We start from the raw sequence: 27123 nt of genomic DNA, 5'->3' as shown, positions 1-27123 counted from the left end.
GAGAGTTCAATGTGCTAGAGTCAGTAATTTTGGCCTCCCCAGTGCTGTGCGTAAGTGGTATTTTACTGCTGTGTGCATCAAAGAGATATTGGAAGGACTCTAATGTGACCTTGATGCTGAATGTGAGCCTCATTAAATCCTTCCCCATGTAAATTAAGTCAGTGACAGGGATTGGTATTGGGTCACCTGTCTGTCTGGCCTAAGCAAGAGCTTTTGGTGAGTAAATAATTCCTAGTCAGAGTCTGTGGGCTAGAGGTTGGTGAGGCATTCCTTGGTCCAACCTGGCGCCTGCTCCAAAGTTTCATCCCCCAGGTTACCCACCTCCATTAACTTTTCTTACCAAAGCCCCAACCTCTTATCACCTCACCAGGACCTACCAGCTGTAAAGCTGGCGGGACACCCATCTGAACCCTATGCAGGCACCACATCCTCCAGTTCCAATGTTCCAGAGAGCTGCAAGTCTCCAACTGACTGACTGACTCCCTGAAGGGAGGCCCCACCCCACTCCACCCCACCCACCTCCCCCCTCCCCCCCACCCCGCAGGTGGAAATGTCACCTCCAGTCGACCCATCTGCAAATGATTATTAAATGACTGCGTGTCAGTCGAGGTTTCCCTTGATGTTTATTATTTGCCCCACTCTGCTAGGCGAGGGGTAAAGAGGGGGAATCAAACATCTTGTTTCATTCAGTTCATTAAATTTAACAGATGAAAAAACAAACAATTGTGATAACCCATAATATCAAGAAACTTGTCAGAAAGGAAAATTGGATAGTTAGAAACTGAAATAGAAAGGCATTCTTTTGAATGTCACAAATCAGTGGATTGAAGCTTTTGAATGAAACTTTGGGGTGAAACTTACATCAATCAAGCTGAAACTACGCTGAGGAAGGGCAACCGGACATGAAACTTTCACTCTGTTTTCTCATTCACGGATGCTGCCAGACCTGCTGAGCTTTTCCAGCAACTTTGGTTTTGTTCCTGATTTACAGCGTCAGCAGTTCTTTCGGTTGAAATTATGCTGCACTGCTCTAACCTACTAAATGCTACAAGTAAATTTGCAAAAGTCAAAATGATGTCTGTAATGTGCCGAACTCTCTGTATGATGATTAAAACATCTCCCGCACACTGCGATGATTGTTCCAGAAAGCTGATAGAATTCTTACACCTTCACAGTCTCTTGTCTCATCCCTTTCAGACCTGCTGCCTATTCTGAGAACTCTCAGACTTTGTGGCACCAAGCTCAGTAGGAGCCCGGAGGCAGAGGGAGACAAGGACAATACCTGGTAGTTGGAGGTTGAAAACCGTGCCCTGTAACCTCCAAATATAGAATATAATCAACTCAATGGATTTTCCTGCCCTTGCCTGGTGCTAATATTGGACACTGGCTACAGAATGTTTGATAAGGACACAAAGAGGGGCATTAAAAGGGCAACCTGGAGCCACCGTTCTCTCTTGCTCTTGTACGTTCTTCAGTGGTGCTTCCAGTGAGCACCTTCGACTGGCAGCCAACTTGCACAGCATCTCCATCTCCTTGTACCTTGTGGTTAGCATCATTAGAATGACCAGACCCAGACAGACCACCCCTTTGAGATAACCCAAAGATCAGAACCAGTCCTCGAAAAAGGGGAAGACAAAACCAACGACTGCAGATCTTGAAACATCAGCCAACCTTTAAAGACCGAGGAACAGACTATTCTAGCATAATTGAACAGATATTACCAGTCCTGTCAGGCAAACAGTTCAAATACAGTGGTAGGGACATGTAAATAGGGGATAGTGAATCCTTGAAGTGTGTGACAGAGTAGATAGCGAGTTAAAATTTGAGACGGTTAACTTAGAGATTTAAGACTTACTGAAGAATCCTGTAAAATGGTTAATATAATTTAGTTACAGTATGATAGTAGATCTGATAAATTTTATTTTTCTTTGATAGCATGTCAATAAAGTTGTGTTGGACCCTCCTCTGCCACTTGTCTCTTTGTCTATCTCACTGTATAACATGCCTGAGTTGATACTACAAACTGGTCAAGATTTACTCACTCATTCACTTCGCAACAATGTGCACAGATCATGGAAAGTGATTGATGGAGATTGATGGAGACAGCAGTTAACAAAATGTACGCAATCTCTGCTTTATTGATACAGGCATAAAGCACAATTGCAGAGAGGTGATGTTGAATGGTGCATGGCACATTTTATAAGTTGTGGAACAGGCCATGCCCCAATCCAATACATCAAGGAGATAGGCTTGACCTTAACTTTTGCTTTGTTTAAAGACAAGTGTAAGCTACTGTGTTCCAGATATAACTCGATTGGTCACATTTTGCGGCTTTAAGCAAAACACACTTTCTTATTATAAGTTATTCAACTATTAAACAACAGAGAGACTTAGAGTAGCCTCTAAACCAACTCAAATCCCCAACAGCACAAAGTTAAACCAAAACCATGGTTCTCTGTGAGCCTGACTCCACCCATTTGTGCTGTTTCTATTATTCTAACTTTTAAAACCCCAGGGCCTCACAAGCTGTTTACTTTATTAGTTTGGAAAAGGACAACTTTGTACCTCTCTCAAAACCTTGCTTAAAGAAAAGGAGAAAATACACCTCTTAAAACCACAGTATCATCACATTGTGTTCAATACTCCAGCCACAATATAAGAAAGTTGCGAATGAATTGGAGAGAGTACTGGTGTGATTTCCAAGAATGGTCCAAGTGATAAAAAATTTCAGTTATGACGATGATTGGAGAAGTTGGGCCGTTCTTCTTGCAGAGAAGATGTTAAAAGCAAATTTGATAGAGAATTTCAAATTCATTAGGGGGCTGGATAGAGTTGATCATGGGAAGCTTTCCCACTTGTAAAAGAGAAAAGAACAAGATCGCATAGATTTAAAACGATACACAAATAAAGTGACATTTTTTTTTCCTGACTGTATTGTTCGGATATGCAGGGACCTGCGGAAAAGTTGTGAGATTGGTGCTAAGTGTTACAAGTGGATCAGAGATAGTGGACTGAGTGACTTCTGTCAGCACCATAATAATTCTGTTACTGTCATTCTTTGAAATTCAACAAAATTATCATGAAATCAACATGTTGCTGGAAAACTGAAATAGAGATACGCAATATAGGAAGCACTCAATAGTTCAATGCAATATCTACGGAGGGAGAAACAGCTCATATACAGAGATTACAAAGTGTGAAGCTGGATGAACACAGTAAGCCAAGCATCATCTTAGGAGCACAAAAGCTGAAGTTTCGGGCTTAGACCCTTCATCAGAGAGGGGGATGGAGAGAGGGTTCTGAAATAAATAGGGAGAGAGGGGGAGGCGGACCGAAGATGGATAGAGAAGAAGATAGGTGGAGAGGAGAGTATAGGTGGGGAGGTAGGGAGGGGATAGGTGAGTCCAGGGAAGATGGACAGGTCAAGGGGGCGGAATGAGGTTAGTAGGTAGGAAAGGGAGGTGCGGCTTGAGGTGGGAGGAGGGGGTAGGTGAGTGGAAGAATAGGTTAGGGAGGCAGAGACAGGCTGGACTGGTTTTGGGATGCAGTCAGGGGAGGGGACGAGCTGGGCTGGTTGGACAGAGATGCTGGAAGAGAGTGGTGTCCCTTGCATTGGACCTGATTTTCAGCTGGATTTCTGAGCAGCCTAAAGAGACTGATTCGCTGTGGTCACATGATCACCAGCCAAGTAAGGAATGACTTGTGATACCTGTCCAATTATCTGGCAGGGAGTCACACTCCACCTGCTCACACTGATAATGGTGTTTCTGGTACCTACAGATACCTCCATCATTGCTTGTTCTGCACCGAACCCTGTCATCTCAGATAAAATGCAGTGAGGGCAGAATTTACTCTTTTTAGAAAGTACAGCATTAATGTTTTTCCATAGCATATCAGTTGTTTTTCTCATTCTGTGTGATAAAAAAGGATGTTTGGAATCTATAATACAAAGCATTGCTGCTCACAAGTAAGTAAAACAAAAACACAAATTTGTAGCAGGTGCAGTCCATTCACTCCTTTGAGCCTGTTACACCATTCAATAATGCCTGGCTGGTTTGATTGTGACTACAACTCCACTTTCTAGTCTGCTCCCCATCAGCTTCGAATGCCCTAGTCCCCAGTTATTCAAAAATCTCTGCAACGCAGCCTCGAATATATTGATGAACATGGAAAAGATTATTCAAAAGGCTAATTTTTCACTGAGGAAAAGAAAATGAGGCGACATGGTGGCTCAGCAGTCCATACTGCTGCTTCACAGTGCTAGGAACTTGTGTTCAATTCCAGTCTTGGGTTACTGCAAATTCTCTGTAAGTCTGTGTGGGTTTTCTTCAGGTACTCTGGTTTCTTCCCACAGTCCAAAGATCTGCAGGTTAGGTGGATTGGGCATGGGGAATGTGGGGTTACAGGGGATAGAGTAGAGGGATGGATCTGGTGAGCTGCTCTTCAGTGGGTCAGCATAGACTTGATGGGCCAAATAGCTTGCTTCCACACTGTACAGATTCTATGACAGTTTCCTCAAGTCAGTCTTAAATGGAAGACCCCTAATTTTTAAAGTGTGCCTGGTGATGTCCCCCCTCAGGTTCTTATCAATATAATTATCTTTCAGTCTTCTAACACCAAATAATTTGAGCAAATCTACTTAACTACACTGCGCTGTTGACTTACTTCACTTATAAACTCTCCCAATATAAACCAATTCACACTGAGCTCCAAGAACTATCTGTTATACTGCTTTTACAAATAAATCACCATTGCTGCAGAAATACTCAAAAATGGATCACTAAACCCCTTCAGATACACAGACCAAAACCACATGCAACTAAGTCAAATCCAAACTCTAGAATAAATGATATTAAAATATGGATAAATTACATCACCAATAGTTTCTCCTCAGTTGAATCCGCTTTTGAATAGCAAAGCTCAACCTCTCACTGAGCCAACACCAGACATTTCCTCAGTGTTCAGAAATCAGATCCTACCTCCCTCCCCTACAATGTCAACAGTTCTTCCAAGTATTCAGTTTGCTTCTCTCGTGAACCCTTTTATTCCATTTTTGTGTAACTCAGTATAAACCCCTTTGTGAGCCCACTTATCCATGTGACCACTGATAAATCATGTGGACAGCCAAGAATAGTGATAAATTTATTCATTAATTGCTGCATATTGATTAGTCTGTGTCTGAAGGCAGAGATAGTAAGAACTACAGATGCTGGAGAATCTGAGATAACAAGGTATAGAGCTGGATGAACACTGCAGGCCAAGCAGCATCATAGGAGCAGGAAAGCAAGGGTCTAGGCCCAAAACGTCAGCTTTCCTGCTCCTCTGATGTTGCTTGGCCTGTTGTGTTCATCCAGCTCTATACCTTGTTATCTGTGTCTGAAGCCAGGCAGGTATTCAGCTTCTTGCGCCTCTCACATATAGCATCACCACGATCAATTTGACAGTAGGTCCGGAATGATATCTGCTCACTACACAAATGCAAAATTTTGCCCCACTGATCAATGTCCTGAAGAGATAAAGGTAAATAAAAATCAAAATCAAAAATGTGATGAGAAGTCCCTACTGAAGTTGTTGACTTGCTCACTGAGTTGGCTCTATACAAGCCAGCTCGGCGAGCAAGTCAACAACCCCATCATAAACCGAGTTACAGATCTTTGCTAAAATTTTAAAGTCCCTATTGAAGATATAGCTATCTGAGAACCTGTCTTAAAAAATCTGACACCACTACTTTTAAAAAGATAAATTATTTGCCTTCATATACCCTTCATGTTGATCTAAATGAAAAGCAACTTGTTCTCCACTTTAACAAAGTGTGGAGCTGGATGAATAGAGCAGGTCAAGCAGCATCTCAGAAGCACAAAAGCTGACGTTTCGGGCCTAGACCCTTCATCTCTGATGAAGGGTCTAGGCCCGAAACATCAGCTTTTATGCTTCTGAGATGCTGCTTGACCTGCTGTGTTCATCCAGCTACACACTTTGTTATCTTGGATTCTCCAGCATCTGCAGTTCCCATTATCATTATTCTCCACTTTATTGTCTCTTTCCTGTACAGACATTCTGCTGCTGAGAAGCAACATTGGCAAAATAAAGACACTCAAAATAGACATTGTATCAGTATTCTGTGTGCAAGTACTATTTCTACTTCAAACAAACTTTAACTGCACCTGGATAATACCTTTTGATGCTACCAATACTTTTTATTTCACTCCATCCCCTAATTATTGCGTAAATTGATTTTTTTTAGCATCTATTAAGCGTAACACCTGTAATTAATAAACAGAATGAAATGCAATATCGTGCCAATGACTGATCTAATATATTGAAGACAGCAAAATCAACTAAATACTACACTCACATTGAAACCAGATTGTTTGCAGTGGTATTTTTACATAATTAAATTCTTCTCAAAGCATCATCAAAGTAACATGGATAAGATAGAAATGACTGCACTTCAAACTTCAGTTGCTCAAATTACATTTCGTGGCATGCTATTTTTATCCAAATGTTAACAACAATAACAATTGATATTTGACAGAGCTGTTGATCCAGGAAATTTTAAAAAAAGGACAATGGATGGAGAAGAAAGTTACCAAAAAGAACATTGAAGAGAATTGAGCCTAACAGTGAAACCAAAGCAGGGATCATGTACTATGGATGTTCCCCTGTTTTGGTACATAATTTCAATTTTGTAGGAACCCTGGTAAATCACAGCAAATGTTCCATTTTCTAAATAAGATTGTTGCAAGGCTTTTATTAACATAGTATCCAACGTGCACCATTCTTGGAAACTGACAGTCGTAGAGCCCTCACAGATTCCATGCCCATCATTTCTGTACCGAATCTTCAAATGGGTATTATAACTTACCGCTGTTCTCATATCACATTTCTTTCTTTCACAAATTATTTTAGCTCTGAACCCCTATTCTCAATTATTTTATATCTACACTGTCTGGGACCCATAACATTTTGAAAACATTGATCAAATATCTTAGCCTTCTCTATTTTCTAAATATCTTTATAATTGAAGGTTCTTGCCTATGGAATCATTCTAATAAACCTTTACTGCAGTCTGTCCAATATCTTCACATTCTTCTTAAGTGTGGCATGGAGAATTGTACGTAATATCCAGCTGAAGTTGAACAAGTCTTTTATATATGTTCAGCATAACCCCCTTGACCTTGAACTTTATGCCCCTATTAATAAAGCGTAGGGTGTTATATGTTTTATTAATTGCTCTCTCCATCTGTTGTCTACTTTATGTAACTTGTACACATGTACACTCACTGGAGTAAAATCATTCATTTTGCGCTGTCTCTCTGTATTCTTTTTACTAAATCTTATCACTTTACATTTCTCTACTGTGAAATGTATTTGTTATCTATCTGACCACTCTAACAACTTTCCAATGTCCCTTTAAAGTTCTACACAATCCTTACAATTTACAATGCTCCCAGGTTTGTTATTTTGAAATTGCCACATGTGCACCAAAATCTCTATAAGTAATACATATCAGGGAAAGCAACAATCCCAATACCGACCTCTGAGGAACTCCTCTACTAACCTCCCCCAGGCCAAAAAATATCATCAGTGCCCAAAATTAACTCTTACACTCTGTTTGCTATCATTCATCTGGATTTGCTCATGTTACTACTGTGTCTTTTACTCCATCGCCTCTAGCTTTCCTCACACATTTGTTGTGAGCAGTGTATCAAACACCTTTTGGAAGTCAGTGTACATAGTATCAAACAACATTAACCATATCACAGATAGTAGGAACTCCCAATGTTGGAGAATCTGAGATAACGAGGTGTAGAGCTGGATGAACAGAGCAAGCCAAGCAGCATCAGAGGAGCAGGAAAGCTGATGTTTCAGGTCTAGACCCCTCTTCAGAAACATCAGGCCTTGTTGTTAGCTCTTTGAAACAACTCAAGCAAGTTTGTTAAACAAGAGTTTCCCTTTGGAAATATATTCTGGGTCTCCTTAATTAAGCCACTTTTGTCTATGTGACTATTAATTTTACCCCAAACTACAAAAGCAGGATGCTGAAAATTTCAACAGGTCTGGCACCATTTATGGAGGGAAAAAAATTTTTTAATATTTCAAGTACAGCAACACGTCTTCAGATCACTGAACTTGAAACATTAATTCTGTTTGCTCTCATAAATGCTGCCAAACCTGTTGAGATTCTCTAGCTAACAAGGCGTAACAAGCTGGATGAACACAGCAGGCCAAGCAGCATCGGAGGAGCGGGAAAGCTGATGTTTTGGGCCTAGACCCTTTTGCAGAAAAATCTGATTCTCTAGCTATTCCTACTTGTGTTTTGTTTCTCTAGCATCCACGGTTAGAGTCATTAAGTCATAGAATTATACAGTACGGAAACTGACCCTTTGCTCCAACTCGTCATCTAAACTCTTCCTATTCATATACCCACCCAAATGCCTTTTAAATGTTGCAATTGTGCCCAGCTCCTCACCTCCTCTGGCAGTTCGTTCCATACACACACTGCCCTCCTCATGAAAATGTCACTCCTCTAGTCCCTTTTAAATATTTCTCCTCTCATTTTACATCCACATCCTCTAGTTTTAGACTCCACCACCCTGGGAAAAGAACCTTCAATATTCACACTATCTATGCCCTTATGATTTTATAAACCTCTATAAGGTCACCCCTTCTTCGATGTACACTAAATCTGGAAGATTTTCTTACCCAACCAAAGTTAAGTTGAGCAGCCTGCAGTTGCTGGGTTTGTCCTTTATTGAATGAGAGTGCAATTCTTCATTCTTCTGGCACCATATCTGAGTCTATAGAACATTGAAAAACTGTGGACTGCAATTGCACTGCAGTTTTAACTTTGACAGTTTTCAGTATTGTTAAATACATCTCATTAAGCCTCTGTATCTTCTCAAATTTATGGACAGTCTATCTAATACATTGTCAATTTGGACATTTCTAATGAAAGAATTAACTCCTCTGTCACTAGGAACTGGATAGTATCCGTTTCAGATTTAAATTATTTGTTTAAGACTGCAGCCATATATCTTGCTTCCATTTACAGAATCACGTTTACGCCTCTTTTCAGTCCCTACTTTACCTGCTTCATCCTTTTTCTGTCCTTTTACTGTGCAGGTGTCTATGTATGACTTTGGGTTGTCATTTTAGTTAGCTGTCAGTCTCTGCTCATAACCCTTCTTTTGCTTCCCTTTTATTTGTTTTCACCTCCCTTCTCAACTTCTTATATTCATCATGGTTCTCAGTTGTACTTACCATCTGACACCTGCCACAAATATAATTTTTCTTCGTAATCTTCATGTCTAACCCACAGAGCTCTCGATTTATTTGTCTTACTTTTCTCTTTTGGCTGTGCCCAAACCATCCCTTCTTTGAAGGATTTAGAGTTGGGATTTTTGATTTTCCTTACATATAAACATGGTCTAGGTCTTGGTGCACAGGAGAAAATTCCAAAAACTATAATCATTGGAAAAAGATTTTAAAACTTGAATGTATAGGGAACCATGAGTTAGATAGTGTAGAGCTTCAGTGTTAGTGTAGAATACCTAGAACAATGCAACAACAAAACAGACATTTCTGGAAAAACAGCAAAGAGTCACTGGACCAAAGCATCATCGCTGCTTTCTGTTTCCAGATGCTGCCAGGCCTGCTGAGTATTTCCACAAATATCTGTTTTTGTTTCTGATTCCCAGCATCCACAGTTCTTCACTACAGCCTTCACTGAGGTTGAAGAAAGAGAATTTGAAGGAATAACAACTCTTTGAGAGAAGAAATTCTCCCTAATGTCTTTCTTTGATGATAGGCACTATATTTTAAACTGTACCCTTATAACTAAATTCTTCACAAGAAAAAATATTCTTTTAGCGCCTATCCTGTCAAGCTCGCTGAGAATCTTCAAACATACAATAAGACCACCTCTCTTTATTTCATACCCCAAATAGAAGGTCAACCTGCTCAACCTTCTTCAGGAAATGCTTTAATATCAGGATTTAGCCTACTGAACTTACCCTGAACCTCCTCTAATACAAACAAGTCCTTTCTTTGTTAATGCAATAAAAACTGTACGTAGTACTCTAGGTGAGATCATTATGGTATTTGGTGCCTATACACAGTATTGTGCAATCTTCTCAGATAGATAAAAGTCATTTTTTGCTTTGGATCTACCCAGTTATTAACGATAGAGACTAAACCATACATGATCTATAAAAGAAGAGCTTATATACTTAGATAGCAAGAAGGTTTATTGTACAATAGCAATTGCTAGGATCTCTGAGGATCTTTGGGAGTTGGTGCTATTGTATCTACTCCCTTCAACAGCTAGAGTACGACCCCTTGTCTCTACCCACAGACTGTGTGCAACAGCAGTATCATGTGACATCCAGAAATAAGTTGAATCAATGTAACATAAACTGTAACTCCTTCACAGCCATTCCTCATACAATAGATCTATTTGGACCATAGCTTTTTGAAGTCTCTTTCCATTCATCAAATGACTTTCTTTTCCATTCTTGCTTCCAATGTAGGAATGTCATACCTTCCCACATTATTCTTGATTGAGAAAAATTTTGTCCACTTGCTTAAACCAAATATATCCCTTTGCAGACTTTATGGATCCCCTGAAGCTTGCTTTCCCACCAATCATCGAATCATCAGCGAATGAGGCACTTTTTGTCCTTTCACCAACCTTTCAGTATAGAGGTAAATAATTTAGATCTCAGCACTGATCCCTATGGTACCCTATGAGTCGGATTTAGCCATACTGAAAATGATGTTACTCGACTCCATATGTCAGGGATTGTGAATTGGAGTGGTAAAGGCTGTTGGCAGAGAGGTGGAGGGGAGAGTGATCAGACAGAAAACGAGAGGATGAAATGTAAAGTGCAGAGTGCTTTCATCAGAAAGAATGTGGAGTTTTGTTCTTGTGAGTGCAGTGGCTGTTGTAATCCCTTTTTAAATTTGGCTTGATTTTAGTAATTGTGCTATACTTCTTGAAGAAAATGAATTGCTGTTGTCCATCTTTGCTTATGAAGATGTTTCTTTAGGTGAAGCATTCTTGTGACAAGCAAATGTACTTCCTTTCCTTTTTTTTAGATGATAAACTATACTAATCATGTAAAGAATGCAAATGCATAAACTTTTCTTCAGAATTTGAATTCATTCTCAAATAAATCATTTTTGGGAACAGAATCTCATGGAAGCTGGAATGCTGTAGCTCACTTTTATGTTATCGTTTTTGGAAAATATTGCACACATGATATTTGCAAGCGGAATCACCACTCTCATGGCATACAGAATCATTGGATATTATAGCATAGAAGGAGGCCATTCAGCCTTCTGTGCAAGTATTGGCTCTAAACAAGATCCAATCAGGTCCAGAGACAGTATGAACTGCAGATGCTGGAGAATCTGAGATAACAAGGTATAGAACTGGGTGAACAGAGCAGGCCAAACAGCATCAGAGGAGCAGGAAAGCAGATGTTATGCGCCTAGAGCCTTTCTGAAGAAGGGTCTAGGCCAGAAACGTCAGCTTTCCTACTCCTCTGGTGTTGCTTGGCCTGCTGTGTTCATCCAGGTCTACACCTTGTTATCTCCAATCAGGTCCATTTCATTGTGCTTTTCCCCACAGTACAGAAATGTACTTTTCTTCAAATATACATTCAATTATCTTTTTGTATAATCTATCATTCAGCCTATTTGTCCTATCCGTTCTGGCAGGGCATCCCAGATCATACTATTAATAGCATAAATTCTGATTCATTTACATCTTCTGATTAAAAAAAAGTCTTTGGGTCATGAAGTGCAGTGGTAACGTTTCTACCTCTGGGGCTATCTTGGGTTCAAGTATTACCTGCCTCAGATGTCTGTTATTACTTGTCAGAACAGGTTGATTAAAAATAATGCTTTATAAGTAAATGAAAGACACAGAATTTATATATAAATATCAGTTTTAGAAATTGAATTTCAAATAAAGACTACTCCTGTGAGAGGTTTTCTTAAACTATAAAACATCAGAGTCCTTCTGAAATGTTAAATTAAATCTTGTAATTATAAGGAAGTGGATGACTGTGGTCTCTCGTGGTGTTAATGGAAAGACGTTCAAACAGCTTGGTTTATGACAGATCAGGTGAATGTTTTGGGAAAATCCATAGTGTTAGGAATCAGGTTGAATTTTATTTTGCTGTTTGCTTTGAGATCATTCTACTTTTCTCCTATATTTAGATTTTATTTTGTCTCTTCTTCTGTGTAATAAATGGCAATTAAGCTGTTAAAGAAAACTTCAACCTGTGAATATGTTTCCATGACAAACCATCACAGTAACACACTGAACAAAAAAAACCTGTCAATCCAGGCTTATTTCTAGTGTCTAACTTGTCCAATAGTATCATCAAATGGGATCATAGAGTATGTCTACATCAAATGTTATCCTTAGTTAAACCAACACTGTCAGCCATAATCTTGAGAGAATGTATTTCAGTTGTGTTCATATTATGCAATTTTGAAAGGTCCAAAGCAGCTCATGTCAATCTTCAGAGTGATCACTTGTATTAAAGATGTAGTGCCTCACCACAGATACCATTATAACTACAACGTTCTGACACATTTAATATTTGAATAAAATGTCAGTTAGTTTAGTTCAGTAATTTTCTTGCAAAAGCTATTTGTTAGTCACTGTATTATCAAGTCTATACTTACACTGAAGGCTTTTCCCAAAACTGTACTAATATGTGAGATATTTTTAAAATAATATTTTCAGTGTTGTTAATATTTCTAAAACACAAAATTGCTTCAAAGCAAAATATAATTGTATTTAAATGCAGTTTCTTTTGTTTAATTTGTTAAATACATACATGCTTATGACATTTCACATTGTAAAGCAATCATCTGAAGTGTTGATTTTAATGCTAAATTTATTTATTTGTGAATTTATTTGCTACTAGTTGCCAATATGCTGTTTTGTAAGTTTTTTTTGTCACTGGCATTTGCTTGTTGCAAGTGGGAGTTGACAAAATAATTGCTCACTGCATCTGTATTAATAGACTACATTACTTGTAAATCTCTTGCCATTAATTTCCATGGGGGCTCTCCCAATTGATGAAAATCCTGGAGGCAGAGCTCAGAGATCAGCTTTTTAATATTAAAAGAATTCTCATGCAGAATGTAATTTGTTTTCAAATTGTAAGGTACTAGTGAATTGATGTGAAAACAATATTAACACAAATTAAACTATAAAATTTCCAAACAAAATGATACAAATTTTAATGTCACATTTAAAGACTACAGTTAAAGCATATGGGGATACAAGTTGCCTGTTGCATAATTCACAGTGGATACATCAGTTTACATCAGTTCTTTTCAATATGTAAACAGTCAGTGGTTAAAATAATCATGAATGAGAGAATGTCACTTACTGTAAATCACAACATAGAGGCCAACTCTTTTTCAACCATGACATAATCCACTTGCATTGATGGCCAAACTCAATTTTTTACCCCGGAAAGGATTGTAATAATATTCCCGGAAACCCTTACCTCCAAACAAATCATAATCCTCAGAAATGTTTGTACGTCAAAAATGAAGAGCTGAAGCAGTTTGTATTTCTCATAAGTATATCACTTGGCATTTATGTATGCTGCAAAACAAGTACTGTCAATATAAAAGCTTTTATTTCAACCAGTAAGCATATTTGTATAAAATTTCATAGTATACTGTCTTAACGAATCTCCATTTATTTTAAATTGAATAACAGCAGTTAAGGATTCTGACATTTTTTAACAATCAACCAAACTGACAGTGAAAACTTGGTTAAGATTGATAATAATGATATTTATCTATTTTCTGGCAGTTGTTGAAATTATTTAACGGCATTAAGGGCAATAAAAACTCAACTCTCTTCAGTGTATCACCCATTCATTTATCTAGATTCTACGTTCAACTCCTACAGGACCCAAAATCTTCAGATTAAAGATCAAAAAGGTAAACTTTGTGTGGAAACAGAATGTGAATGTGCATGCCTTCGTGAATACCTTCACAAGAGAGAGGGAGACAGGTAAGACTACGTTTAAGAAGGAGAAAACATTAAAGCAATGAAAATAGAGGGAAAATATTGAAGAGTTTGCATCACAACAGCTCAGTGTGAAATGTATTCCAGGCTACTAAGACACTAACTTACTTCGATATAGATCCTCTAGTCCTGCATTGAAAAATGATTAACAAGACTCTGCCCCAGGTCTCAGTACATTGTACAAAAACAGAAGTTGCTGGAAAAGCTCAGCATGTCTGGCAGCATCTGTGAAGAGAAAAAAATCAGAGTTAATTTTTCAGAGCATTGCAGAACTGAAGAAGGGTCACCGGACCTGAAATGTTTCCTCTGTTTCTTCCTCCACAGATGCTGCCGGACCAGCTGAGCTTTTCCAGCAACTTTGTTTTTGTTCCTTATTTACAGCATCTGCAGTTCTTTTGGTTTTTATTGCGAATAACCTGATGGTAACACTAATTAAGCTATGGAGGGCCTTATTCATTATCAACCCACAATAGGAATTATTTATTCACTTAGAGCTCTCAACTAGCCCAGATTTTTAGACCACCAAATGCCAATCCCTGTATTTGGAACATTTTGGGCAGGGTTTAATGAGCCTCCCATCCATCTTTGAGGGAGTATTAAGGCCAACCAACACCTTTTTGATACATTAAGCAGTAAAATAGAGCTTATGTGGAAGGCAGACCAAAATTACTGAATACAAAAAATAATAGCCATGAATAAATTCAACTGAGAATTTAGGAGAAACGTTTTTTTCATCTTACTACAAGGAATACTTGAGGCAGCTCACATTGGTACATTTAAAGGAAATTAAATAAATATATGAAGAAAACAGGAATTTTAAGATGTGGCAGTGGAGTTCGATTAACAAGGCAAAGGCTCAAGTAAAGTAATGGCAAAGCCCAACTGTGTCAAAGGGCTTTTTTTGTTATTGTTGTTATTCCCTTTACATTGTTTTCTAATCTTTCTTTAAGAAACCAACTAATCCATGGAATTCATAACCATTTAGATGTGATCTGAATCAATGTTTTGAATAAATTTGATTTATTTTTAATATTGGGCATTGTTCCTGGTTGTCTTTTTTAATAGGATCCCCACAGTGTGGAAACAGGCCATTCAGCCCCAAGTCCACACCAACCCGCTGAAGACCATCCCACCAGACCATCCGCCTTCCCTATCCTGTAATTCCTGTGGCTAACACACCAAACCTACACAACTATGAGCACTCTGGGTAATTTAGCATGGTTAATCCACCTACCTTGCACATCTTTGGACTGTGGGAGGAAACCAGAGCAACCAGAGGAAACCCATACAGTCACAAGGAAAACATAGAAATTCCACACAAATAGTTGCCCAATGCTGGAATCAAACCCAGGTCCCTGGTGCTGTGAGGCAGCAGTGCTAATGACTGAGCCACCACACCACTGATAATGTACAATGATGATTTAACTTGTGTAATTTGTGTTAAAGATATATGAAAGAAAATGCTTTGCTGTTGCGTTTTACATGAATTTAGGAGGCCTTAATGAGAACCTTTAGAAATGTAATCTCTCGTGGTAACATACAAAAGGTGGCAGCTAATTTTTATACTTCAGTGTCCCATAAATACAAATAACATATTAAACAAATAATTTGCTTTAGTTATTTTGGTTCAAGGCTAGATATTAGTTCTTGCACTAGGGAGGTTCTCCTGACATTTTACAGTTAGTGTTTTGGAAACTTATTATACTCATATCAAATCAATAACTGGTTGCTAATTGTGACCCAGCAAAGCACTACCCGCCATTTTGATAACATACTAAATATGGCACACAGTCCTGGAGGAGGTTTGCTCTATGCTCATTTGTAACAGTGAAATAGGCATACTATTAAAATAACTGCGTGAAAAGTATGATAAGACAATGCATCTTGTGGAAACTTACACAGTCAGGATCCAGATCGATACGACCTAGGAATGGCACTGCTTATAAACTTAGTCAGCAGCTACTCTTGAAGTAAAGATATAGTTACCCTTGGTTCCACATTTTGTTTTTACAACATTGCTTCTTAAGTTAATACTTAACTATTAAAATTTAATTCTTTATTCCCCACTTTTCCTCCAAACAAGTCTCTTTCACTTGAAACATTAATTACCAACATCTTTAGCAGCTCTGTTGGAAAATATATAAGATACATGTGCTTCCTTAGCACTGTCTGGCAAAGTGAACACAGAAAAGTGCAGGTTGGAAGCTTCTCTCCAGACAGGAACTTTTTCACCACTCCATCAGAAGGTAGGAGGACATAACTAGATAAGGACACAGAATTATGGGGCAGCATTGACAAACACTTGTTCTGTAGCACTGTACCCTGCACACAAGATGACAAATTGGTTTTCTTCCCTATCTATTTCTAAGATTGTTTTCAAAAGATTGTTCTTATTCTGTGGGTTCTCTTTATCATGAGCAACGGCTTGTGTCTCCATCATGGTCTTCTACAAAATTAAAGTAATATCTTTGTTCTCTCTTGCTCTCTCAAATGTTTCTTTATTATCTGTTAAGTCAGTATTCATTTTGTGTATCAGAAAGTTTCCTTCAGCTAATACTCCTCAGTGATCTTCGAACGTTGACCATTCTCTGTAAAGGGAACAATAATCCTCGATATATAGATATTTCTTCTCTTGTCTCAAGTGTGCAATTTTTTACAAAGGTTCTTGGGAAACCGTGACTTTTTCTTTTTCAGGCCCTGAGGCTGGGTAACATTGTGTGACTGGTGTAATAGCTGGATGCTCTTCATTCCCACCTATCTGCCCCATCCTTCTCACTGACCAATCGCCACTACCCCTTACCTGCATCCACCTATCACTATCCCACCGACCTTCCTCCAACCCCACCTCCCCCCTTTATTTATTACCAAGCTCTCTTCCCCCATCCCCAGTCCTGATGAAGGGTGTAAATCGAAAATGTTGACTTTCCTGCTCCTGTGGTGCTGCCTGACCTGCTGTGTTCCTCCAGCTCCACACTGTAGTCACTCAGTACACCATCTGGTCAGTGCTATCTATGCATCCAAGAAGTGTTGGAAATGGTCAGGCTTATTCAGACAGTCGTGCACTGGCTATGTTGTCTCTGGTGACTGAAAATTCCTCTCTTCTTCTCAGTCCCATTTTTAGCATTGCGTAGGTTTCCTTTGTCATGTGGTTATTCCTCTTTGTGAAGATTTCTGATTGAGTAATAAATTACTATCATTGTGCTTGATTGAAATTTACTTGCTTTGTTCCCTGCTGTGTGCTTTCTCCTGTGCTTTTTCTCCTTTTATACTGCTTCCCTCTTCAATCTGGTGCCTACATGAGGTTTGAAGTCCCTTGCCTGCTGTTTCCTTTCACTGCTGAGCTTCTCTTCAGGTTGCTGTCCCTGAGCTTTGGGATTTGAACACTGAGCACGCTATGTCCTTCAACTCACATTGTGCTGCCTCAGCACTTCAGTGAGGTGTTTTTTATGTGGTAGTATTGAAAGGATTTATTAAACATAAACATATAAAAGAGATGGGAAGAGATCATGAATCCCAGTGACAAGGCTTTAATTCAATATGATCTGATATCACTGGGACATAGATAGAAAGTGTTCAGCAGGCCAAGCAGCATCTTAGGAGCACAAAAGCTGACGTTTCAGGCCGAGACCCTTCATCAAAAATGGGGGAGGGGAAGGGGGTTCTGAAATAAATAGGGAGAGAGAGGAAGGCGGATCGAAGATGCATAGAGGAGAAGATAGGTGGAGAGAAGACAGACAAGTTAAAGAGGAGGGGATGGTGCCAGTAGAGGTGAGTGTAGGCGGGAAGGTATGGAGGGGATAGGTCAGTCCAGGGAGGATGTACAGGTCAAGGGGGCGGGGTGAGGTTAGTAGGAAGGAAATGGAGGTGTGGCTTGAGATGGGAGGAGGGGAAGGTGAGAGGAAGAACCGGTTAGGGAGGCAGGGACGAGCTGGGCTGGTTTTGGGATGCAGTAGGGGGAGGGAAGATTTTGAATCTTGTGAAATCTGATACTCCCTGGACTGACCTATCCCCTGGCCTATTTCTGATGAAGGGTCGAGGCCTGAAACATCAGCTTTTGTGCCTCTAAGATGCTGCTTGGCCTACTGTGTTCAACCAGCTCTATACCTTGTTATCTCAGATTCTCCAGCATCTACCGTTCCTATTAATACTGGGTCATAGCTGCCTTTGCACATGCTTAGTCAGTATTCTTAGAATAAGATCCTGCCAACCTTTTACTCTATAGTTCCCAAAGTGAAATGGGCTTAAAATCCTTTGCATATGCAAATCCAAAGCCTAGTTACGTTTGAATCCTTTCTCCTGTCCCACTGCTAGATTAGTTTGCCCTGATGTTTTTACAGCCTGGTAAAATAGAAGCAAACGGGAGAACTGGGAACATACAAACACGAAACCTTCTTTAAATTTATTTTTGGAATGGTTGTGTCTCTGACAAAGCCACATTCACTATCCATCTTTAATTTTTGATCAACTCTTATTCTGGGTAATTAAAGGTGATCAGTAAATACTGACTCCACCAGTGATATCCACATTCCAACACTAAATGAATAAAGGAGATAATTGTGAGCTTTTTTAGAGCTGCTGTAGTCTGAAGATATGCAGATGAACACTTGAAGCTGTGAAGAGTGCAGTTTCAGGATTGGGACTCAGTAGCAAATAGTAATGTAGTATGAATAGTGGATAGGATCTGACTTGACTAGGATAGTAGAAGTTGTGGTGTTCCCAAGTGACTGATATCAAGCTTCTGGTTAGTCAAGGTCATGGGTTTAGAAGAAGCTGTCAAATGAGACTTGGTAAGCTGTTATAGTGCACTTGGTAGATTTCGGCCACTCCTGCCATTGTGTTTCGATGGTGGAGGCAGTGAAGGTTGGATATGGTGAATATAGTACTGATCAAATTGGAATTATTAGTCTGGATCATGGGCTTCCTGAAAGCTGTTGGAGCTGCAGTCATCCAGGCAAGTGGAGTCAGTAATGCATCACGCAACATATGAATGAAAGAATGAAGATAACAATCACAGTCATGGCTCACTCCCACCTTCAATTTTCACTATCTCCTTTGTCTATGGCTAATTCACAGACGCCTCTCACCAACTCCCAGTTGCCTAGCTTAATGCAGTGCTGCTTTAACACTTGCGGCAATCTATTCTTCCATCGCACTTTATTGCTGAGCTACTTATTGCACTACGTATCTGCTTTAGTCTGATAGAAATGAAACACTGTTTCCAGTATCTGGAGAACTTCTTGTCTCACCATCCAGTCCAGGGATCAAACCCTGATCCTGCAAATGGTTGCACCTTAATTTCTCGGTCATTTACTGAAAGTAAAATTCTTATTTGGCAAAATATACAATTATGTATTTTTACTTATAGAAGTAATTCCTTATCTGTGTTCATATTCTATATACTACATGCTCAGTGAAAGACCAGTCCGTTTCCTCAGGGCATGTTTTATTCTGCTGCAGTGCAGGTACTGCTAGCTCCTATCATTTTCTTATGGGCAATGACAACAATTAGACTAATCTCCAATTCCGGCCATTATCTTAGACGTTAAGTTGTGAAAATAACGTATCTATCCTGAGACAATGATTCAGCATTAGCTCTGCATTCACACTTATCATCAATTCCCAAACAGCAAAATAAATTTTTGACAGAAGCAATTTTCGTCAGAATTTTTTCACCTTCTGAAATCCGCTTTATTTTCTTTTTGCAGCACTAGCCTTTAAAAGCATTGGATCAACCTTTTAAATAATAGGAAATTGGTGCTTTTTAAAATGATTATAAAACTGTTTGTTAAGAAGCACATGATTTATTTGATTTAAAATTAATAAAATATTATCATTGTTTAAGAGGATTGGTTCTAAAGTGAAAGGAAAGGGAAAATAAATGTTAGTTTTCTCTCTGTGAAAATTACTTGTAAAGAGGTAAAACACCTTTGAACAGTGGATGAAAGTCAACATTTTCAAAATCATATGATTTTAGTTAAATGTAAAACAAGGTCCCTGCACCGGGGGGTAATAAATTTTAAGATATTTGCTGACATGAGTTTCACAACCCAGAGAGAAAGAGAGAGATTCGCAGAAGCAGGTCTGTTCAGATCTAAATTGATTGATTCAGAGAGAGAAGATCCTTAACAGCAGACATGCTGTTATTGACAGTGCAGGCAGTCCAGGTTTTAGAAGGAGGGCGGTGGGGAGGAGGGCCTTGGGTCAGAAAAGTCCTGAGTTGCCTCGAAGAAAGTCAAAACAGGTAGAGGGCTGTGGTGGCATCAGAAAGGATAGTATATCTCAACGCTGTTGACAACATAAGGTTAAGAAAAACCACATTAAATGTTAGTGAGCTGAGTTAGCAACTTGTTGAAAAGTTTCGGAATGGGGAATGGTCTGAGGAAAATAGCAGCAAATAAATGCAAAACAGGCGAAAGGCCAGCCATTTGTGGTGACAGCATTCAACCTGGTGCACAGCTGGGCTTCAAATATTTCATTGATGGCTGAAGTCCTGGAAGGCCTTGGCATTAGCAAGTGTCCAATGGTTAGCATGAAAGCAGTGACATAGAAGTGTAGTGCACATCTAATGAGTTGAAGAACGGAGAATGAAATGCAAACTCACTAGAACTTACAAAAGGGAAACTCTTCATAAAACTACTTAAAATTGACACTTAGCTGGTTTTTAAAAGAAAATTTAGCTTCACTCATTCTATTTACCCATGGTTAAAGTAATGGGTTTTAGCCAAGCTATTTGCGCGTTGGTACCAGGTCCTTTGTGTCAAAACAACATATGTAGAGTAGAATGCCCCGGGGTGGGGGGGAAGCGAAACATATAAAAAAGGATCTATGATGCACTTATATCACAATACTGCTATTTCACAATGGGCAGGAGGTCAGTGTGGGAGGTGGTGGGGTAACAGGTGTTGAAGAAGTGAAATGTGTAGTTTGCAACCACAACATATCATAAAATAATTAGTATGCATGTAACTTGTTGCAATCATCATGTAGATGTTCGATGATCAATTCGAATATTTAGATTGAACTTTTTCAGTGAAATTGGAAAGATGACAGAGAAATGGAGGTAAGAGCTATCTGCTCCCCAAGGTAAGTGCCACTTTTAGTTTTGCTGATAGAACAGGAAGAGTAAGACTTCTTATCCACAGCTCTCCCAGGAAAACATTTATTCTGCTGGAATTGATCATAAGCCTTCCACTCCCAATTCACAATACCCGGCCTGCACCATGTTTCAAAAAGCCATCCTACCCAGTCCCTCATAGGCTTTACCCCACCTTCACACGTCTTTACGACCACCGAATTTCCTCGTCACAGACTGTCACTACTCCAAAACAAAGCAGCCATCCATATCCCGGAATTACAGCCTTCTGATGTGGTGTTCCTTTCTACCAATCAGACAGTCTGTCCTCTGGTTGGCTAGATGGCAGAAAGCAGAGCTAGAATCAGTATACCTCTGATTTAAAAATCAACAAGGTTTCTACATTCCCTACATTTATTATTCTCAGCCAGATCTTCCCCATTTGCCCATAATTATTGAGATTTTAGTCTGTGCCTTTTCTTGGAGTTGTCATCTGGCCTTAAAGGGATGCTTTCATTGCCTCCTCTCCCCAGCTTCCTAATACCGGGGGCAGAACTGAGCAATACAATGCAAAAGTAAATACAAGAACCAAAAGCCTAACTTACACAGTTTAATTCAATCACAGTTGCATGATGCTAAGTGATCCAATTAATCTATTTTCATTTTACATTTCCTTGCACTTTCAATTTGAGGCTAAATATTGTCTCTGTTCAGCTAATATGAAATATACAGGGATGAAATAGAAAGGAAAAGAAAGAGAGTTTGGAAGACCTTTTTTTAACTTCAGGAACACTAACATGCTTTACAGCCGGTGAGGCATTTTTGATGTGTAGACAGTATTGGATTGTAGGAGATACAGAAAGCCATTTGTGCACAGCCAAGCCTCACAAACTACCAACTTCATGGTCATTACCAATTACTAAAACTCTTTATTGTACACTTATTTTCCTTCTTAAAAAGCTGAATTCCAGTCCACTAAGTGAGATCATTGAATTAGTAGTAACATTGCATTATTGAGCCCAATTTGAACATGTACATCTCACACTGAAGCCAGACAGCAACCAATGAAACACAGTGACACCCAAACCAAAATGCTTAGAGTCGAGCCTGTGTACCTGCTTTGTCATAGACCATACTATACGCAGATTTAAGGTTCAACATGTTTCCAATTGCAGGGTCAGGGAAATTAAAGAAAATTACCAATCACAAAAGTTTGTGGATATTCTCATAATAGTTTAACTTGCAGTCATATTGGCAATTTTTAATGCAAATATCGACTTACATAACACTCCAGTTTTGTTGCTTTCTAGCAAGTATTGGGATCAGATAATAAAGTAGCCTGATACTGCACAAAATCTTTAGCAATAAATGAGCAAAGTCACTCAGTTTGCACGAGTGGGATTAGACGTGAGTTTCTATGGTGGCAGACATTTAAACATCATGAATGAAGAGGTCTGTCAGGTCACAGCCAGGCCTCTTAATGCTAAGAGGCACATACACATCTGTTAAAGTCTGCACTAAGTGCACCTCCTGTCTCCTGAACCATAGTGGCAAACGGAAATTAGAGAATGAATAGGCAACAAATTCACACAGGAAAATGGGTCAGTGATCTTATATTGAAGTGAAGCATTAGAGCCACCAGCCTGAAATCTTTCAATGCCTCTATAGCCTACAACTGGGGTGAAAAGTTCAGGCAAAGCTGACAGGTTCACAGAATTAAAAACAAGATGGAAATAAAAAAAGAATAGCAATGATGATCTAAAAGGTTAAAAGAATCATACAGCTCTTCCAAGTAGTGTTCGTGTAAAAAAAAATGTTTACCCAGCCTAAGTAAAAAAATTGTTAACAGCTGGGACATTGCATTGTGGAAATTGTTAAATAATTTATATAATTGCAAGGATAAGCAAATACCCTCCAAAACAAAGTAAAAAGCATTCTTGAGGCAAAAAGGTACATTTCACTGCAGGTCACAACCTCTTCTTTAAATAAAATTCTTTCTCTTTATGTCAAAGGTTTACTTTCCCCAAAAGAAAAACATGATGCCCTCGGAAAAATGCAATGTTCTAATCACTGGGAATTGAAATAATGATGTTGCCACAGGAGATTAAAAGAATGGTAGAAGAAACTAATGTTTTATTTGTAAACAGTGCCATGGAGGACTAATTTGCGGCATCAGCATTAGGTCATTAGAGAGTCTCAATGCCCTGTCCATTGAATGTTTTAAAATTAGAGTTCTCCTATTTAAGACTGAAATATGATTGATTTTTCCCTTACAAATGGTTGTCAATCTATGGAATTCTCTTCCCTACGGAGCAGTGAAGTAGGTCATTGAATACATTCAAGGCTGAATTATTTGTTTGATGGACAAGCGAATCTAGTTGGGTTTGGAGAAGGCAGAGAAAAAAATATAGAAATGAAAACAAAGTGTTAGAAAAGCTCAGTAGGTCCGGCAGTACCTATGGAGACAAATCAGAGTTAATGTTTCAGGTCAAATGACCCTTCCTCAGAACACTCCACAGAATAAAAGTGCAGTTGGAGCCATTGTGGGATCAGATCTTTTTAAATGCAAGAGCAGGCTTGAGGGGCCAAGAGTTAGTTTCTTATTCTTGTGTTCTTTTTCTTCCTTATTTGACTGTGGCAAGTAATCAAGGAACGGGATAAAGCTCCATGAAAGCAGGAAAGGAAAAAAGCTTAGATATATCTAGTCGGCCTTTGTTGAGCCCAGTGAATGTCCTCAATTTGATCTTGTCTTGAAAGCTGAATGCTATAATTTTCTTGGTTACTCTGTTTTCAGGTCATGATGTAATTTCTTTCAAGCTCTCTATCATTATTATTACATTTTTGCTCAGCAGAAGTACTAAAAAACATTCTACATGAAATGTCTGTATATACTTAATTCTACTGCACATGCATCTACTTCCTTCCCATGAACTTTCATAAGTGACCTGGCCCTGACATTTACAGGATGCTTGGGAGGATGCAGGTGAAGGTGAATTTGGCAACTGCAAAAACCAGCCGGCACTCAGTAGGGCCTGGCCTGGAGGTTTATGAGCGAGGCTGATGGAGGGAGAATGGAGACTGAGACAAGGCAAGGATGGCTGGGATAAAAAAAATGCCAGAGAAACTCAGCAAGTTTGACACCATTTCTGGAGAAAGAAACAGAGTTTCTGATGAAGGGTCTAGGGCCGAAACATCAGCTTTCATGCTCCTAAGATGCTGCTTGGCCTGCTGTGTTCATTCAGCTCCACACCTTGTTATGTCATTGAACATTTTGAGTCCAGTATGACTCTTCTTCCAATCAAGAAGAGTTATATTGGACTTGGAATGCAGGGGGATGGTTTGATGACAGAGGTCGAGGAGAGAGGCTGAAGACTGAGGTTGGGAGGGAGGGAGCAAAATGTTGGAGAAGGAAGGATGAAACTGGAGACAGCATTGCTGGTCTTCCTCAGACTCTCCCAGCAGGGGTACTACGGAATGCAAAGTGACATATTTTTAGGAGTCAGCAGATCACACCCTGAATCAGCTCTGAATCCATACCCTTTTTTTGTGGTAATTTTAAGTTGTGATATTGATGTTCTCAGCAGGCTATGAAATGTTTCTTATATTCTGTATCCTGAAGTTTTCCCATTAAATTTTAAAGACATGTTGATGAAATCATTTAGAGTCAATCTTGATAATTTAACTTGATATATAGTGCTACACCTGTTGGAAAGAGCCCAATGATGTTTGGGAGTAGTGCGTTAGCATAGATTAAAGATATGCTGACTAATAGAAGACAGACAATTAGGATAAAGTGAAACATTTTCAGGATAATAACCTGCAATTAGTAGAGTTCCACAGGAATCAGTGCTGGGGCTACAATTACTTATAATAAATATTTATGATTTAGATGATGGAAGTATATATACTGTTGCCAAGTTTGTAGATGACACAAAGGAAGGTGAAAAGACAGGTAGTGAAAATGGCTCCGAGAGTTATCACATACAAATTGATATATACAGACTCAATGGAGAAAAACTAGGCAGCTAGGTTATAACTGTGGGAATGTGTGTGGTTATGCATTGTGGCAGGAAGAATGGAAGAGCTGAATTTTTTTTTAAATGGGTAAAGATTTCAGAAAACAACAGCACAGTCATTTGGAGCTGCTAGTGCTTAAATGACATAAAGCTCATATCCAAGCTCAGTAGGTAATAGGGAAGTGGAATTCTTCAAAAGGAAAGAAGTATATAAGTTTAGAAAGCTTGCTGAAACTATGCAAGAAACTAGTCAGACCACAAGTGCGATATAAAAGGTTTAATAGCAGAGCATTTGGAAAACAGTGGTAGGATTGAACAGAATCTGCATGCTAATCTACTGGAAGCTTGGATATGTAACTGATAGAATTCATCAGGTTGAGCAAATAAATGTGGTTTACTTAAATTTTCAGAAGGCTTTCAAAAAGGTTCCACATAAGAGATTAGTCTGCAAAATTAAAGCAGATGGAATTGTTGCTTCTATACTTACATGGTTAGAGAACTGGTTAGCTAATAAGTAACAAATAGTAGGAATAAATGGGTCATTTTCTGAATGGCAGCTAGTAGTCAGTGAGGTACTGCAAGGATTACTTCTTAGACACCAGCTATTCCCTATATATTGTAAGATAATAAAGTGTGAAGCTGGATGAACACAGCAGGCCAAGCAGCACCTCAGGTGCTCCTGAGATGCTGCTTGGCCTGCTGTGTTCATCCAGCTTCACACTTTATTATCTTGGATTCTCCAGCATCTGCAGTTCCCATTATCTCTGATACATTCCCTATATATTATTGATTTAGATGAGAGATCTAAATGCAGACAAGACAAAGCTTGGTGGGATGGTGAGCTGTGAAGAGGTTGCAGAGATGATTCAGGTGATTTGGGTAAATTATCCAAACGGCAATAGATTGGGAAGGGGAGATGTACAATAAAATTTGGGTGTCCTTGTACACTAAACTTACTGAAAATAATTATGCAGGTACATCATGCAATGAACAAGTCAAATGGTATTTGGTCTTTATAGAAAGAAGAAGCAAATATATGAGTAGGATGCCTTGCTGTGATTATGCAGGGCCTTGTTGAGACTATACTTGGAATATTGTGCGCAGTTTTGTACTCCTTTCCTGAGGAAGAAAGTTTTTGCTATGGAGGGAGTGCAGCAAAGGTTCACCAGACCATTTCTTGGGATGGCAGGACTGGCACATGATGAGATATCAGTTCGTTTGGGAGTTTCACTGGAGTTCAGAAGAATGAGGAGCGTGTCTTCAAACTCTCTAAAATTCTAACAGGACTGGGCAACGTAAATACGGGAAGAGTTGCAGTCCAAATGTAAGGGTCACATCTAAAGATAATTAAACTGAAGTAAGGAGGGAAATTCCTTTACCCAGAGAGTGATGAGCCTGTGGAGTCTGCTTTCACAGTAAGTTGTTGAGGCCAAAACATTGCGTGTTTTCAAGAAGGAGTTGTAGTCATTCGGGTTAGAAAATCAAAACAGTTAGAGAGAAAGCAGGAACATGGCACAGAGCTGGATTTGATGTCATATTAAAAGCAGAGCAGAGTTGAAGGGCTGAATAGTCTATTCCTGCTCCTATTTTTTTCTATGCCTCTAATACTGCAAAGAGTTTTGATTCCCTTATAAGGAAAGGTTTTTGGCATTGGAATTGGTCCTGAAAATGTTTATAAGTTTGGGCCTAATAATGGAGAGATTTTCTTATGAGGAGAGGTTGAGTAATGTGTGCTTGTATTCATTAGAGCTTAGAAGATCAATAGGAGATTTTACTGAACGTAAGATTGTTCAGGGTCATGAGAGGATAGGAGTTGTTTTCCCTGTGTGAGAGAGTCTAAGATCTGTGGACATAATTTCAGAATAAGGAATTGCCCACTCAGAAGATGATGAACATGTGGAATTCATTGCTACAGCGAACTAATTGAGGCTAAGTCATTAAGTATATGCAAGACTGAGGTAGAC

The sequence above is a fragment of the Stegostoma tigrinum genome, chromosome 1, assembly GCF_030684315.1.
Source record: "Stegostoma tigrinum isolate sSteTig4 chromosome 1, sSteTig4.hap1, whole genome shotgun sequence".
In the NCBI taxonomy this organism is placed as follows: Eukaryota; Metazoa; Chordata; class Chondrichthyes; order Orectolobiformes; family Stegostomatidae; genus Stegostoma; species Stegostoma tigrinum.
This window is presented reverse-complemented; position numbering follows the sequence as displayed.